Source organism: Protopterus annectens, chromosome 4.part1 (assembly GCF_019279795.1).
Source record: "Protopterus annectens isolate FY-2018-M chromosome 4.part1, PAN1.0, whole genome shotgun sequence".
Taxonomy (NCBI): domain Eukaryota; kingdom Metazoa; phylum Chordata; order Ceratodontiformes; family Protopteridae; genus Protopterus; species Protopterus annectens.
In genome coordinates this window covers 127,958,631-127,976,670 of record NC_056734.1, presented here as the reverse complement: position 1 = coordinate 127,976,670, position 18,040 = coordinate 127,958,631, and positions in this window count along the sequence as shown.

The following is an 18,040-nucleotide window of genomic DNA, read 5'->3' as shown; positions in this document are numbered from 1 at the left end:
TGGGTGACCTGAAGAATTTAATCCATACCCAGTTTTTAAGACTTGGATATCTCAAATTTGTGTATTGCTGTTATTAAATATGCCTAATAATTGGCTGAAAGCCTTATGTTCTTCACCAAACTGAATCAGGACCAAATTAAGACCATGAAAACTGATCTCACTGAAGGGAAATCTGCTGCTTTACTGCAATGCCAAGTTTCTGAAACAAAATATCTAATATGTGACTCTTCCTTGTAAATATGTTTTGTTAAATATGTGTAAGTACCACTCGAGAATTACAATAATTAGCACAAAATAATTAAAACGTATCAAATTCTAAGACTAAGAATTGTTTTTAAAGCAATGACTAACATGATTACTGACCTGCAGGTTAGATTGCTTTCAGGTTTCTAATTTAGGCTTGTCATTTAAGTCCAGCAGTCCATTTTAAGTGCTTTCTGTTCACAGCTGCAACGTGTCTTTTATTACAGGAGGACTTTTACCTTTTAAAATTCCCAGTGGATACTGCGGCTATATGCAGGAGTTTAAATCTGGAGAAAGCAGCATTTGTGAAACTTACACATAAAAATGGGCAGAAAAAAAGATATAATGTACAAGACCAGCATATTCTTTCAAATCATAAGTATGTTGTTTAACTTACTAGATCACAGATGTGGAATGTGCAATATGTTACTCCTCCATTACTACAGAACGCCGAACATGTTATAAAAAAAAATACTTTTTCTTAAAACTATTGTTATTTGGAAACTGATCAGTCTCAATCAATTGTAGTCACAAACTCACAATGCTGTAAAAATTATCCATTAACTTCTTTTATTAGCATACAATTGTAAAACTATAAATCACAGCTGAAACATGAAATATACATCACACCACCATGCCAAGGTATGTGTAAAGACAATTTTCATATACCTATATATCTTTAGGTGAGCAGAAGGAACACAAAACATATAAACACAGGTTTCTGATGAGATATAAAAGAGTTGCTTAGACTACCTACTCTATACATTCCCTTGGCTTTGAATAATAACGAGATACCCTACTTAATTAATACCTTCTTTCTTTTTTATCCTAGTCTTAATAATCATTACCCTTTGTCTTGTAGTTTCTTGGAGTCTGTTACTGTCACTGTCACTGAATAAATTCTGTTACACTTAGTGACTGTATACATCTTCATGTACACAGTTCAAAGCTTCACCACTCTTTTTGACTGTCATTTCATCAGTGGGAGCCTCCCAAAATGTTCCTCAAGGTGGTGTGAACTCTGAGATGACTATAATCACTAAGTGGGCAAAGAGGTCAAGGATGTTAACCCAGCACTTCACACAGGGCAATATTTTTTTATTATTTTTTGATCTATGATATTTGCAGTTGTGTCATATAGAAAACATAGAGCTCAACAAGATATGCAGAATCCCCTCAGACTATTCCTTCTATAATCTACTCCTAACCTAAGCATGTGTAGTAGAGATTGGGTAATAATAACCTGCATAACCCATAGCTATGCCATGAAGTTCTTGCTTATATCCAACAACTTCTAGGCCTACACGCCTAGGTATTTTCTTCTTCAACTGCATGCTGAATCTCATCCCTGACATTTTGTTTCATAATAGATGATTTCTGTCACTCATCTTGTGTATCTGAATAAGACAATAAGGCCTGGGTGTCTGTTTAAGTAGTTTATTGCACACAAACACATCAGGATGGCTGACTGGAACATTAAACTTGAACTAACCAACTGACTGACTGCTGCACTCATACATGCTTTCACTCTGGCTGTTCACTCAAAATGGCACTCTTGCTTGCACATGCTCAGTACATAGATACACATCCCCACTGACTGGAATACTTCTTAATGATATATTACACACTCTGATCTACATCCTCACTCTTTGCAAAGCTGTCTCACATTGACAATGACATTTGAATAGGCAAGCAAATTATACAGACAATAATAAACAAAACAACAAGCATGTCCATGTTGCTGTATATCTGGAACAAGGTCTTGAGATACAACCTGGTCTCATAATGTTATAGTTAGACCTGGGTTTAGCAACAGGGACAGTCACTGGGGAATGTTCTGTCTAGGACTTTCAGGGATATTCTCAGGAACAGGGATAGCTGATGGACTGTCCTCTGGAACAGGAACATTGGACAAGTCACTCTGAGAATTAGAGTCTTTATTACAGGCAAGATGCTGTAACACTGGCTCAGACACTGGTAGTAAATGCTTCTGATTCCTCCTAAATTCAGTCCCTGCGATTCCACGATGCACGATCTCGATTCTTCACACAAACTTTTCACAAGTCCAATCCAGTCATATCCTTTTGTTGTCTGCATCTTCACTATCTCCCCTACTTTTAATGGATTGAGTAGCTTGCTGGTCTTATCATAGTAGGACTTCTGGGACTATTGCCTTTTTAAAAGTTGGGCTTTCACTGTTTTATTGTTTTTAGCACATGGAACAAACAAATTGTTACTGATTGGCAATGTGTTTCTGGTTTGTCTCGACATAAGTCTCTGAGCAGGTGAACTAAGTTAATTATTCCGAGGAATGTTTCTGAGATTAAGCAAGTTTAGAAAAGCATTGGTATTCTCATGTTTGGATCTCAGGCCATTTGACTGTGACTGCGGGCTTTCAGGGCTACTCTTAATATGAACAAAGTCCCACGTTTCAGCATATCTTTAGAACTGCTGACTTGTAAACTGTGCACCATTGTCAGAAATTACTTTGTGCAGATTACCATGGACAGAAAAATGTCTCTTCAACTTAGCAATGACAGTATTGGATGTTAAGTCAGGAAGTAGGTCAATCTTGAATCAATATGACTAAGAGTATACTAATGCCAAATAATGTTGACCATTCCATTCAAAAATAGCTATAGCTACTGTCGACCAAGGTAGTTCAGGAATCTGGCTTAACTGAAGTGGTTCTTTTTGTTGATGCAGTTTTGTACTATTACATACAGAGCAAGATGAAATTTCCTTCTCAATATCTTTTGACAAAGAAGGCCAAAATGCTAGACATCTTGCCCTTCTTTTGGTAGAATCAGTTCCTGGGTGGCCACAATACAAGATTTTAATACACTCTTGTTGCAAGTATTTTGGAACAATCACTTTTGGACCTTTCATGATGATACCATCTTCCATCAAAATCCCATCTCTGTAAGGAAAATACTGCTGCACATCTACTGGTAAACAAGATTGCTTTGACAGCCATCCTCGACTGATAAAGTGGTTGAGCTTCTTAAGAATTGGATCTGAAGCTGTATGAGTTCTAAGCTCATCAAGATGTGTGGAAGGAAACTTTTTTCAGTTCCATTACTTCAAAATCAGGTTTCTCATTTTCATGCTGTTCAGTGTTTTTGTTTCTGGGTGATCTGGATAAAGTATCAGAAGATAAAGAAGTCTGCCTTTTGTGTAAACAAGACTGAAATTGTACTTTTGCAATTTGAGCATCATGCATTGCAGTCTAGCAGGAGCTGTCTACACTCGCTTTCTCAAAATAGTGACTAGAGATTGGTGGTCATTTTCTGTATGGATAAGTCAGCCATAAATATAATCATGGAATTTCGAACATGCAAACACAATTGCAAAGAGCTCTTGCTTGATCCAGGCATACTGCATATTGGTTTGGGTATAAGTTCTCCATGTAGAGTCTATCGGTCTACCCTCTTGAAAAATGACTGCATTAAGACCCAACTTTGAAACATCACAGGAAAGAGTTATTGGTCTGTGACCATCATAATATCTTAAAGTGGGTGGAATGGCAATTTTCTGTTTCAGGACATCAAATGCTCTTTGGTGTTGTTCTGACCAGGACCAGATTACATCTTTGCATGTCAGCTCTCTTAGCAGTGCTGAAAGTTAACTCAAATCAGGAATGAATTTGCCTAAATAGTTGACCATGCCAAGAAAATGTTGTAAGGCTTGGACATTGTCTGGAGCTGGCATCTCGAGAATAGCTGTTTGCGTGAAAGGATCTAGTCATAAGCCTGAACTGGTAAACAAATAACCCACATAAGTAACTTCTTTTATCCTGAATTTGCATATCTGAGGATTCAGCTTAAGATTCACTTCATGAGCCCTTTCCAGAACTTTCTTGAGGCTTCTATTATGTTTGACTTCACCATTGCCGCCTACAAGAATATCACCTACTATAATGGCACATTGATAGCTAGAAAATATTTGTTCCATCTCACATTGAAAGGCTTTACTGGCAGAATTTATTCCAAATGGCATTCTCAAAAATCTGTACCTTCCAAATGGTGTATTGAAAGTGATTAGCAATGAAGATTTTCAATCAAGCAAAATTTGCCAAAATGAACTTTTTGATCTAAGACAGAAAAAACAGTGGCATGTGGCATGAGGGCAGCAACTTCCTTGACTGTTCTCACTGGATGATGTGGTTGTTTTAGTGCTTTGTTCAAATTTCTTGGATCAATCATACTGAAATGTCATCTGAGCTTTTCTTATGAGCTTCTTCCATGGAAGATACCCATTCAGTTGGTTCTGGTACTGGACAAATTACTCCTAAATGCACCATTCTGTTTAACTCAGCTTTGACTCTATTCTGCATAATTACTGGAACTTTCTGTGCTGGTCTGATGACTGGGCTTACCTCAGGCTCTAATTTCATAGAGTATACAACTGGTAGTTTGCCCAGTTTGTCTTCAAAAATATCAGCATAGTCAGAAAAAATAGTTTGGGTGAAATTTGAGCTGCTCTCAATCAAGTTTACATGGTGGGATTCCTTGTTAAATGAAGGAAGTCCCATTTTCAAACTGCTTGCACGTGCTCAGTACTTATAGCACATGCCCACTGACTGGAATGCTTCTTAAAGGTACATCACACACTCTGATCTACAATTTCAGTCTGCTTAATCTGGCACTGCTAGACAAACACAAATAGAGGTTTGCATTTATCTTCAATAATAATAGTTTCACTAATTTGTCCATGTCCCAGGCCTATTATTCCCCCAACAGTAATTCTAGACTGGATCCTTACTAAGAAACCACCCCAAATAATTATTTTGTGACACTGCATCTACTATCAGACTGTAATTATGCTGCACTCATTCATTAATACTCTTACAGAAAAAAATAGAGCCATAGTATCACATCCACAAAAATACCCTGCCCAGTGACAGAATATGATGATAAATTCAGTTCATTTACACCTACAGTTCATTTTTAAATTGTTTCCTTTAACACCTGTAGCTACTTATGGTATCATGATATATTCCTTGGCTAGATTGCTTAACTGAGTAACTTAACGTTTAATAATAGGCAGCATATAAAGAGAAAAGTGTAAGAAATAAAACGCAACTTGATTGCTAATCTAGAATGAATTGTATTGGAGGTACTAACCATTATTTGCTAATTGCAATTTTTATTTCCAGATTTGCATTCATATTTGTATAACTAAGTGAGCTACATGCTATTGAGGGAAAAGTGTGATAATCTCATGGTGGGAGACAAAAATATGCTGTGACTGTCACTGCCCATGTGTAAATCACTCCTCTAGAAATACGGCTAGGTGCTTGTGGGCAGTTATGAAGACATGCAGTATTTGTGTATGCATATTAATATTTCAAACCTGACTTACACACAATAGCATGCTATCAGGTGAAATTTTAGATTATGTAATAATTAATGATTTATGCAGATTCACAGTAAAAGAAACATTTGTATGATTAAATATAACGACTGTCATTCCAACCATCGACATGATCATTTTCTTAATTGGTATACCAGATGTGCTTAAATTTGACAATGGACCTACTTTTAATGGTTATATTTTTTTTGAATTTGCTCAGTGTTTAATTAAAAAAAGAGGAATAGTATTGTGGCATCAAGCCAATGGTCTTGAGGGATGATTTATACATATATTAGACAAAGTATTGAGATATACTAAGATCAGTTAATGAAAAAAAATGTATTTTTTTATTTATCATTTGTTAACCAGGAAAGTTGGACTTGGAACGAGTCAATTTTCAGTGGAGGCCTGGGGAGAAATGCTCCAGACGCATGTCTTTGTAACTTGGGAGGAAACCGGACCACCCGGAGAAAACCCACACAAATGCAGGGAGGACATGTAGACTCCACACAGAAGGCTCCCCAACTGAGAATCAAACCAGAGAACCTCTTGCTGTGAGGCGACAATGGAAACCTATATATATATATATATATATATATATATATATATATATATATATATATATGGGTCCCCTTCAGTAGATCGAACTTTTACAAGTTCGAACCTCATATGGCCGAGACCATATGTTCGAACTTGTAAAAGTTCGATCAGACTGAATGGAGATGTCCGTACAGTGTGGAATGGGAAGATTTCCCATTTCTGCAATGTAGTGCAATCTCAGAGTTGGTATATTTAAGTGGGGGGTGTGGGGGCTGTGGGGGGGTGTAGCGTTTAGTTTTGTTTTTTGTTGTTTTCTTTCTTTTTACTTCAGTGTTCGAACTTTTACAAGTTCGAACATATGGTCTCGGCCATATGTGGTTCGAACTTGTAAAAGTTCGATCTACTGAAGTAGATCCATATATATATATATATATATATATATATATATATATAAATATATATATATATATATATATATGTGTGTGTGTGTGTGTGTGTATGCTTTATTGTTATACAATATAATTAAAATTAAATTTGTAAACCTTCTTTGTCCCCTGATGACCATTTCTGATACCTCAGTGCACTAAATGATCTCTATTTTAGCATAAACTCCCTTATATTGTGTGAACTGAACCACCCTTTGATAAACAATACCTCAAATGTAGGATATGGCCAAAAATTCCTAGACTTTATAAACAAAACTAAAAAACTTCCCTTAAGCAACTTGTAAATAAACCTACCAGAGGGCACATTATTCTGGATCTGAACCTTACAAATATGGCCATCTCTTGCACTAATCCTCTAGTATCTTTTTCTTCTGTGATGTCTGGCCATAAACTTGTGAGCATTTATTTTAAACTGCTCAAAACTCCTTCAGCAAGTCCCATCAAATTTAATGACTACAAATATGCCAACCTTATCTTACTCTGTAACAAAATATCAAAATGACTTATTATTGGAACTCCCTGACCTTAATAAAGCAACAAGCTCCACTATGGAATTCTACACCTATTTAGACAAGTATATAGGGCAAGTAGCCCCCACCAGACTCAAGTATCATTGGAAGTTCAGAAATAAACCACCGTGGTAGTCCACCACTATAAATAAACCATGGAAACAAAAACATTTCTTAAATTATTTAGCACATGCAAAACCCCTCATCTCAATGATAATATACAAACATTACAAAAATAAAGAATACTATCTGGGGCACTGAAAGAGCTTGTGCACTTAGAATGGCCTCTGAAGTCAAATATAATTGTCAAGCATTCTTTAGCTGTGTTAAAAAATAAAAAAATAGCCTATGTTGCTAGGAATGTATTTAGAATTATGTCTCCTATTCTCACCCAATAGACATTGGCAATATCCTTGCACACAAATTTAGTGACAGCTTCACCCATGAGACTTGTATTTGAAGGCCCAAGATATCTGAATCCCTTACACTCCCAATTATCACTAAAGATCAATTACTGAAAGTGCTAAACAAGACAAAAGTACTTCCTGCACGGCAGCTGACAATAAACCTTACAGAAAGGACTACAAACTCTTTTAGGAAAGACGTTCCACTCAGTAGCTCTAGTTCCTAACTTAATATATGATGTGATAAGTGCTCAAGACTTTCCACAATTCAAAATGTGATGGATGATATAGAGAAACCAACAAGAATAAGTGCCCAAAATTCAAAGTATCGATGAAGACATTGCTGTAGGAATAGAGGATACAAAAAAAAGAAATAAAAGTTGACCATGTATAGAAAAGTTAGACAAACCTGATATTTATTCATGATAGAAGCTTCCAGTGGCTTAAGTAATAGAAGAGGCTGGAGTGGAAACTAACAAGAAAAGGTACAAGGTTAAGACTACTTTGGAAGTAGGCATACAACCTGAGAAATAGATAGAGGAATCCCATACTGAAGGAACATTTAATTAATTTATTTATTGACATTTGATTAATGATAGTGAAAGGCCAACAGCTAACAATGTACTAAGGAAAGTAGGTGAAGAAACTGAGGAAGAGATTAACTCTTATAAAGGAAGAAAAAGAAATTGATCTTGAGCAGAATCCTAAGCTTCTCCCTGCCACTCCTGTGCAAAGGGCTTGAGTCGGAAACATAAACAGGACTATATGATTAATGAAAGTAAGATTCCTGGAGTAGAGAAAGGCAAATTATCAGTGCACATCATGAAAGGAAATCACTTTCATGAGTTACCTTTTGTAGAGAATGTCCTAGATGAAGGGGGAAACATTGTATCTGTACTTACAGAACAGCAGGCCATAGTCTACAGATGAAAATGGTGAGGACATGGCTGACCACCAGATAAGCATTGCCAATTTTAAGAAGGTCTAGCAGGAAGGTGATGTACTAAGTAGAACTAGAAAGAATATAGCAACAGTAGAAATGGAAACACAGTAACAAGGCAGCTTAAGTTTATGTCCGTACTTTAAACAAAGAAATATCCTGTTTTACAGGGTAATCGAACAGAAATGACAGATACTGAGCCTCTTACTAGTTCCAAGTCTTATTAGAACACTTGTGATGAAGTTAGCTCATAGCCATATTTTGGGTGGTCAGTTAGGGATGGATAAGATAAAAGTAGGTATTTGGCTAGCTTTTACTATCCTGTTATTATGAAGGACAAAGAAACATTGTGTGAAGCTTGCATAGAATTTCAAAGGACACCATTGCAACTCAGAAATTAAGAACCCATTAATACTCCCTTTTGAAAGAATAATGGACATTGTAAGTTTGTTTGTAAAGTTAAGCAAGGATCATCATTATTTCCTGATAATTATTAATTATCCAACATTTCCTGAGACAGTACTCCATGAAGAGTTAATCCAAACTCCATAGCAAAAGAACCTACTGCTTTTTTCCCTGAGAAATTCTTACTGACCAAGGTTCCCACCCCCATTTTTGTATACAGTAATACAAGAACTTTGCCATTTTTTAAAGAGAAACAGGCATGTACATTTGTATTTCACCCTGAGTAGACAGGCTAGTTATCAACCTTAATAAAACTTTAAAGGATGTGTTACAAAAGACTGTAAAACTAGATGGTAGAAATTGGGACCAACTGCTTTCCATATCCTCTCTTTGCTGTAAGAGAAGTACCCCAGTCCTCAACTGGATTTAAATTATTTGGATTCATATATGGCAGATATCTCTGAAACATGTTAGATATAGCAGAAGAAACCAGGAGAAAGTAAATACCCCTTTAAAAGAGTGACAGATCCAATTTTCATATTAGATTCCTTCAAATCTTTGAAAATAAGTCACCATGAAGCAGTATTCATTTAAAAAAAAGTCATTTGGCTTAGCATGTTCATCTTACAGACTTTGTCAGCTCATCAAAAACTTATAGTAACACTGACCAAAGCATTGTTCTTTTATCCTCATTTCACCAAAGGGGCACGGTTTGACCAGATGTGACTGATTTTCATATTAGCCTTTTAATTGGTTATAATTGAAGCTTCCAGATTGGTTTTGCTTCTTCACAACTTATTTGCATATTGTTTTTAGAAACCATCCAAATTGTTGTGCCTCCTCACCACAGTTGTGTTCCCAGCTCTTTGTTTTAGAATGATCTACAGACTAGATTCATGAATGCATGCAATAAGTATACATGAAGTGTGCACCATTCTGAGTGAACAGACAACACAGGCAAAACTCACACCTTCTTTTTCCTAATTTTAGTTTTCCTGATGATTTTCTTGCAGCCCTAAATATTGAATGGGATTCATAAAGATTGCCACAAAGTACAGACTACATGTACACTTAGTACAATTTCTGACCGACTAGAAATTACAAGGTGGTAGAGATGTTATGGAATACGGAACATGTAGATTTAGGATACACTTACTGTAGGCATTAATGAATCTGGTCTTATGTATAATGTTTTACTTGGTAGAATCTAAAAATAACCCTGATTTTTTTTATCTTAAACCATAAGCAATAACAATTGTGTGTAACATATTTGGTACTTTTTTCTACAATTCTAGTGCTAAAAAAAACTATCTTTTTATAAGTTTGTATATCTGAGACTGCTTTCATTAGGGAAAATGTTATATGTATGTTTTTTTTTTAATTTTTTTTTAAATTGTTATTTTTACTATTTTTATTTTTATTTTATATCTTATTCGCCCCTTCTGGCTACTGATGTGCTGGCTTCTAAGGGTCAAAGGTTGACTGGGTGGATTCAGATAATTTGTGTGCTGCCATGTATGTGTTTAAGTCTCTTGTTGTTTCATTAAAGCACACTGTCACAGGCTAATAGAGTTTGTAAGTATATTATGATATTCCATCAAAAGCTGGAGAGAGCACACTTTTATGGGGCTTCCAGTTGTTAAAAAACACAAAAACTCAAAACATTGGTTGATTAGGACTGTGACAATAGTAGAGCCCACTTTTATGGGGCTTAAGATGTGTTAAACCTTTCTTAGCAAAACAGTAGTAGTTAATTAGCCCTGAAAGTTGAAGCTTTTTCACTCACATGCTAGATTAGCTTTATCAGATCCTCGTTGTACCAAAAAGTTCCAAGTTTTGTGAAGATCAAATTCTGCTTTGGAGGAATATGATAGTGGTGTTCAGCTTGATTTAGGCCAAGATAATTCTAAACAAACATCATGACATAATTGTTTTGCAAATAGGCAGTGTTCCCTAACAAGGTAATGGTTTTGTTGTTCCCTTCCTTGGGCTAAAGTGAGGAATTAGCAATAGTTTCTCCTCCCTGGCTGTGGTAATGATTTCCTTGGAGTGAGCAGGTCTTTTGAGCCAAACATAGATTGTGGCTGCTGGGAACTTACAACTGACAGTGGGAGCACTTACTACATATGTCACTGACTATAGGTAAAAAGTCTGTCAGTGTACATGGGTCAACAGATATCCGCACTTGTCATAGTATATTAAATCTGTCAGGAAAGCACAATGACTTGCATAAACAAAAAAAAAATAATAATATGCAAAGATGGTGGTGGAATCAATCCAGGAAAAAAATCTAAACATAGAAGCAAATGACCTCAAAATATGAGGCATGATTTTCTGAACACTAAAAACCTATGAAAGCTGGAATACAGGATACACACAAGTGAATAAATAAACCAAAAGCAAATGCAAACAACTATACCCACTTGAACTTTGGCATTCTAAAGAGTAGGCCTAGTTGCCACATTAGTCCAGTCCAGAGTTGAATGTTAAAGTCAACGGGTAAAAATAAATAAAAATCTTGGCAGGACTAAAACCATCATAGGATACAGGGCTTCATTCATCCTCTACCAATCACTTGATAGCAGTTTGTTTTTCTCGGCCATCTGTTGGTGAAAAAGAAATGTATCCTCTCGACAGCTCCAGATAAAGACATAGTGAGCAGAAATGGATGGAAAGGAACAATTGAGACCTTGTTAACTGGTAGAAATGAATAGTCGAGAAAAATACACTTGATGGTTCTTGCTCTAATATCCTGTTAACTATTTGCAAAAGTCCATATCTGAATTGCTAATTGACAACACAAGAATGCAGTATTACACCGCCCACCTATTATAACCCCAAAATCCTACCCGCAACCATTTTCTGCTAAGTAAAAGGATCTCCATTGATCCTTTCCATCCATGTCCACAAGTTGCATGGAAACATCTGGAACGAATATTATTAGTCTTGAATGCTGTGTATATTTCAACTTGCTAAACACTTGTTCTGCTTCAACTATCCTCTTGGCATCACTAAAAGTCCAGTTGGAGACACTTCTTAGGTAGGCATAGGTATAGTTTTGTCTTAGACTATAGCTGTGGATGAGCATTCCCTCTGTTATACATCTAATATACAACTGGTTATATAAGTAGAAAAGTCGGCAATGCTAAGAGGCATTATTTAGCAATAAAATGAGATTGCCTTGCTATAACACTGGCAATCATGACTCTAAAATATATTAAAATGTGTGAGTGTGTGTGTGTGTGTGTGTGTGTGTGTGTGTGTGTGTGTGTGTGTGTGTGTGTGTGTGTGTGTGTGCCTAAACAGAAACAGAGGGTGAAAAGGTCACAAAGACAAACTATTCAGTAAAAACTCCAAGAAAGACCTAGCTGAGTTAGACTCCTTACAATTCAAAACCTGAAGCCTTCTGTAGTGGAGTCTCATGGGACATGACTTGTAGAGTTGCAAGGAACCACCACGAACCACCATAAAATAAGCAAGTAATTTATTTGAAGAGAGAACAAGCGCTTTCACGCACTATCCCAGTGCGCTTCCTCAGGTTACATTGCATAGGGCAAATTCCCATCCTTAAATATAAAACACCCACCCAAATTAAGTGATCAAATCATTCAATTTAAACAAACTAATCAACATTTTAAAGGGTAAGCATACTTTAAAGCCATCAATGTAGCTTCAAACAATTGTCAGAAGAGATGCACTTGTTTAAAAATATACATTAAATCCAATTCTTCTCTAATATAGCTACTAATTTAGTTTTATAAAAAAGTATAAGAAAATACATAATGAAAGAACAGTCTACACACAGACTGGTACATATGTAAAGAACAATATATAAAAAATGCATATAAAAATCTACTTGCAGTTATGCAACAACAATAATATGGTAGATACAATACTTTCAGATAAGTCATTTAAAAACACAATTCATTAAACATAAGGCGCCATGATGAATACAAGCTGGATCAACCTCAAAACAAAAATGATATATGGGTAGGTAGGAAAAGAAGGGAAGAAAAAGAAAGGAAAAAGGGGGGGGGAAGGGAGGAAGGAGGAGGGGGGGAGGGGGAGGAGATGGGGTAGAAGAAAAAGGAAAAAGAAAAAGAATAAAGAGAGAAGAAAAAGATGGAAAAGAGGAAAAGGGGGGGGAGAAAGGGTGTAGTGAGTGGGAAGGAGGGGGAGAGACGGGGAGAAAAGAAAGAGAATAAAGAGAAACAAAGAAAAGGAAGAAGAAGAAAAGAAAATGGAGTATAACTCCACTACCAGCTTAGGTACCTTCATTAGGGATGTTAAAAGATATAAAATAGCTATGTTAAAACAGCTTCATCTGCTACCCAAAAGGGCCGGTCTGATGCTAAGAGCCGAATTCAGGCCTGGTTCTATATGTGCCCTGAGGTTTAAAATCCATTTTAATTCACTCAATTCAAGAGCACCTACAATATCACCTTCTCTTCTATTATGGTGGAGCAACTGCAGAACCCTGAATTTGAAAATGTGTGATGGAAATTGTTGACAATGTCTGGCTAATACGTTGGTAACATTTCCTTTTCTGATGTCATATACATGGTTGTAGATGCGGTCCTTGAATCTACGTGTGGTCATGCCCACGTAGTAGGCTCCGCAAGGATCACAAGTAGCCAAATAAATGACATTGCTCGTGTCACATGTGGCATAAAATTTAGGCTCAAAAACAACACCTAAATCCATGAGTTCAAATTTCTGAGCAGTGGAGATATACTTACAAACACAACATTTCCTGCATGGAAAGGTACCTTGTCTATATCTCATTCTAATATCTATGGGTTCAATTTTGACCTTCTCCCTACATAGAAGTCTTTTAAGGTTCAGACAGTTACTGTATCTAAAACTTGGTCTATCACCCACTATCTTGGATAGATCCTTATCCATGCATAACAACTTCCAATTATTATTAATAATGTCTTTTATGTAATTTATATCATTCGTATATTTAATATCATAGTGAATTCTCCCCTTATTTCTTCCAAAGTGGCGACCAGGAAGACATATAAAAAAATGACCCTTTAAGGACTTACCAGTATTTCAGCTACATGGCTTTTGAATGCCCATGACATTTTACTTTTTAAATTTATTAGAACATTCAGGTCAATACAGTTAACCCCCCACTAGCTGTAAGTATGTCATATTTAGACTTTTTTCTGAGTCAGCCAGTACAGCAGAAGTAGATTGATTGGCCTTACTTTACTAACACAGTACTTAAGTTCAAGCCTAATGTCCACATAAATTAAGGTGCCTGCAAAATATCCCAGATAACATCCATACCAAACGGTAAAAAGGTCACATAGACAAACCATTCAATAAAAAAGTCCAAGAAAGACCCAGCTAAGCTATAGCATTCACTGTGTAATACCTTAATCCTCTTGTAGTGGTTTCCCATGGGATATGAAATCAAACATAGTCAAGTGATTCAGAGAGATGTACATTTAATCTGGATGATGAGAAAGGTCTTGGAGTACAGAGCATCAATCATGCTGTCATATAGAAGACACAGAAGGTTTAGGTGAGTAGCAGGTTTCTGTGGTTGCCCTTAGAGCCACCACCCATGATGTTGCGTGCTACCTCCCTCTTCACCCTCCCCATCATAGACAGGGCCACCAGTGGCAGGCATGCCATTACCGCAAAAAAACAGAACATTGTCAACTGTTACTGTCTGAACAGATGTACTATATGGGAGTAGGGAGCCATGTGTGACAATGATGCAGTCTCTGGGTCAGGTCTGTCTACCTATCTGATAATCAAAGCAAAGCAAAGAGTAATCACAACATTGTACTTTACACATACATTGTAGCCATGCCTGGATCATATGGATCATGCAGACGCCCTGACAGTGTAGAGGTGTCCATGTCCCCAACAATCTATGGCACATTACTGGAATAGTGTATAAGATGCCATACTCGTTAAGAGAAGGTTAGAGGTTTAGGTCTACATTTTGCACTCAGTGTTGATTTACTTTTAAGTGTATGCAATGTGCAGACCCATTTGATAACATAATCACATTTATTTATTTATTTATTATTATTTTTTTCTAGGCTTTATTTCTGTATTTCCTGGGCATTAAGTGTTTTTATTCATGACTGGACCCTTCTCTTTGTTGTTCTTATGAACTTATGGATGCATGACATCTTCATTTAGCCTTTTAAGCCATCCTTTGGAGTTACCTTCCCTCATTATTTCCTTTTTATTTATTTCTTTACTTAAGGATGATTTAAGGGTTATGCTGTTGACTTGGCTTTTGATGTGATTATGTTTTCTTCAAGACTCAGCAAATAGGATAGTCAGTAGTTTCTGTGTAGTTTGCTCCAGTTATCAGATAGGTACTGTACCATCTCTGCCAGCCTGGCCTGTAACCATCTTCAACTCACTTGGAACATTGTATGGCCATAGTGACCTAAGCAAGCATGTTTTCTCCAGGTCCCTAAATGCCATCCTACTCTGCATAAGTTGCAGGTCACCCTGCAGTTGCTATTGTGGTTGTATGTCCTCACTCAGGCAGTACAGCATGCTGATCATCTCTACTATGGTTTTTGTAGCAGCGGCCTGCACCTGGATCACTGCCCTGCCAATGCACTGAAGCTTTTGGGCTGACAACTGGCAAGTCTTCTTTTCATGGTGAAACACATCATTTTATCTTTTTAAGGTTACAATAATCATCTAAAGTACATTCCATTCTAACATACTATCCTCTTGTCCACTTTACAATTAAGCCCACACTTGGTGGCCTTGAAAAATAGCTTTTTACTGGAACTATATAGTTAATTCAGATATTTTCAAGACTACTTCCATCAGTTCAGAAAACTGGTTCACTTCACCCTTACTCTTTTATATATTTGCCCAGCATCTTCAAAAATAGCCCATAGTATGCAATCATTATATTGTTATAGTAATAAGTTTGACTTAAAACACCCTAAAGCATCTGCAGTAGTTGGCAACTCGACACTATAAAACTCCACTGCCAGTCATTCTGCAGACTGTCGTTCCACTGTGGTGACCCCTAATGGGAAAAGCCGAAAGGAGAAGAAGAAGAATGACATGGTCATGCTACATAACAAACAAACAAACAAAATGTATCCTGTAAATAATTCCAAACACAGGAAGTATCAATCAAAACACATTAAGACCAGTACTGTACCTCCCCCTAAGCATCAGCTCCATAACATCCTTTTGAGTTACTTGATGTTGATAGAGTCATTCTTCTTTAAGATCAGAATTAAAGTTTTGCCTACAGATCATGTGCCGTAAACGGGTATAAACTGAATACAACATATTGTCCATTGTGCCAATAATCAAAGGTCATCTTAGTCCTTATGAAGATTTTTTTCACTTTCAGTTGACCTTATTGCTACCATCTTTCCATGAAGTACAAATAACCTATTAATTTCTAACAAATAAACCAGAATATAACATTTTAAAATCTGTGTTACGTAAACAGTTTGAACAGAACATCATAAAAGCAATGATTGCTAATCAGAATGAGATAATGAGCTATGAGAAGGTAATATCGTGCACATTCTGTAAATCAGTGCCATACAGAGCTTTTTAAGTCACTTTTGCTTTGCCACACCCTCTTTATTATTATTTATAATCTAGCATGTACTTCAAAGTCATGGATCCGGAGGATGCACAAAAGTACCCTAGCCATGAAGTAGCACCACACAATGATATCAACAGTATATATATATAAAGTCCCTTCAGTCTTTTTTGTGCTCAAAGAACTGACCACTTTAAGTACATAATGATAACTTTGAATGTGGTTCAAAACTGGTTCTCAGATGCCAGCTCAAAGTGACACACAGTCTCGGTGTGCCACTTGAATGCCACTTACCCATTATGAAGATATTTCATTACAAGTTCTAGTTTAATTCCTTGGTTGCTGCATTTCAAAAAGCGCAGATAAAGTCAAACAACTGTTAACAGAGAATCCACATTCTGCAATCCTCTCTTTTTTCTCTATATCATTTTTACTAAAAAGGAAACAAAGAAAACTCTGCAATTCCAAACATGCAGTTCAACCCATTTCTATTTCAGTAAGCTAATAATCTTCAGGTGACACCATGTTTAATGCATATATTTTTTATCTTTTTTTGAATTATTTCCCTATAAGCATGCTTCATTGTATACTTACATATAAGATTATATAATATTTACAATATTGTCCTTTTCCATGTCTGTTACTCTTTCATACTATAGTACTCATTCATTCAATTCTCTTCTTGTACCATCACCCTTCTCTCCTGTATCTTCCTCTGTATACTTTATCTCATCTACTTTTCAGTTTTTTTACCCAAATCCTATTGCTCTCACTTAGCTATTTGTCTGTTCAGTAATACCAACATTATCAATATCTCTCTTCTTTCTTCCCTTCCTCACACCCCTCTGTTCTTCATCTACTCCAGATAAACATAATAATCATCCCTCCTTAACTTCTTTATTTTATAACTTACTCCACATTGTTTCATCTCCAGGCAATCCCTCTGCACTATCTTGTATCCTCACCTACTTCTTTTCCCCATATTTGCAGCATTCTGGATTCTCCAACAGTCCTACTCTCCTAATCTCCTTGCAGCACTGTAGTATCTGTGCAGATACCCCATGCTGGTCTCTTAGAGGCTCTAACAACTTCAAACTCTTTGCCATTTTTCAAGTTTCAGCCATCTTCTCATCATTTTCACACATACTGTTCTCCTTTATTCACCTCTCACTCAATTTACTGAAACCAGTTACTTTTTCAGCTTCTCCCAAACCTTTATAAATTTGCCATAATCTCCTTTTTTTCTCTTCCCCAGTCACAACCATTTCTTTTTGTCTTTTCTTCATTTCTATACTTTACTTCTTCTTGTCCATCCCTGTTTACCCTCCTTATCACTCCTTTAAATGCCAAGTAATTTCCTGATCTCCAACCCCCCCCCCAGCTCAAAGGATGTATGCCTCTCTGTATGTCCACAACCTCAAAGGTAATGCACCATTGATGTGCAGAACTAATTGTAAATAGAGTTACTTACGCTGAGCTAGAGGATGCAGCAAATCTACTGGCTGATAAATACAGCTTTAATTTTAATCCACTCTCACCCCCAGACAGCACTCAGGAAATATTCCCAGCCGTCACATGGAAAAGGTCCTCAAAGTACTCTCCAAGGCAGAAAATACTACATCCATAGGTTTTGC